Raw genomic sequence first — 920 nt, 5'->3', positions numbered from 1 at the left:
TTTAATAAAGAAGTAAATCTATATCAAGAAAGCATCCCTGCCCAGTCCAGCTCAAGCCCGTAAGTCAGATTCCAGTGCATAGACCCTCTTCCGACTCATGCAGCGCATGCAGTAATGCAGAACGCAGGAAGATCACAGGCCGGTGGTGCAGTCTTGTGGATCCACAGTTGGTGGAAATATACCAAAGTTCCAGCAGCTCTCAAGGGGGCCAGCGAGCAAGCAAGTGAAGGAGGAGAGAGAAAGAGGGGGAAGACCACACCCCAAGGAGACAGCAGACAGAAATCTCTCTACACCTCATCACTCCTTCTTTCGGTCTAAAATGACTCATGGGTCACATACCTACTCTGAAAGGCATGAGGTGGAGTTGATGAGAACGCACCTGGTTGAGGGATTCAATAGAGTTTTGTACCTTGTAAAGCCAGGACCCTGGAGAACAAGATGAAACTGCTGACGTGTGTAGAATGCTAGTCAAAGGAAAACCGTTTTCACTTGTAAGCATGGCTTTCACTTTGTAGTTATTAGGGGCCTTTGAGTCAGCTCTGACCCATGGTGACCCCTTGCCCAACAGAAGCAAACACTGCCTGATCCTGCGCGGATTGTCCCTCTGCTGGAGCCCATTGTCACAGCCACTGTGTCCATCCATCTCCCTGAGGGCCTTCTTCTCGTTGCTGCCCCTTCACTTCGCCCAGCATGATGTCCTTCTCTGGGGACTGGTCTCTCCTGACCACATGCCCAAAGTATATACGATGAGGTCTCGCCATCCATCGTGCCTGCTTTATAATGTTGGGGGGACTGGAATTGCGGTGCTTGGAGCTGTGGACACTCCCCTGGCTGCTGCGACCGACCCTGCTGTCGATGCAGCATTCCAAACATAGAGAAAAGCCCAGCCAGCAAAGACACTCAATCCCTTCCCCCTTGGT

At 51.3% G+C, this 920-nt stretch overlaps 1 protein-coding gene across 1 annotated transcript in view; it reads left to right on the top strand.

Moving 5' to 3' along the window:
* Positions 1-920, top strand: part of LRRC31 (leucine rich repeat containing 31) — a 39,416-nt gene that overhangs the window by 9,465 nt on the left and 29,031 nt on the right. The gene's annotated exons all lie outside the window — the stretch shown is intronic.

This window comes from Echinops telfairi, unplaced genomic scaffold (genome assembly GCF_000313985.2).
Source record: "Echinops telfairi isolate 266 unplaced genomic scaffold, ASM31398v2 ScPeMD7_7420;HRSCAF=8458, whole genome shotgun sequence".
NCBI classification, from domain to species: Eukaryota; Metazoa; Chordata; class Mammalia; order Afrosoricida; family Tenrecidae; genus Echinops; species Echinops telfairi.
Note: the sequence above shows the minus strand (reverse complement) of the source record. Positions and strands in the feature narration are given on the sequence as shown.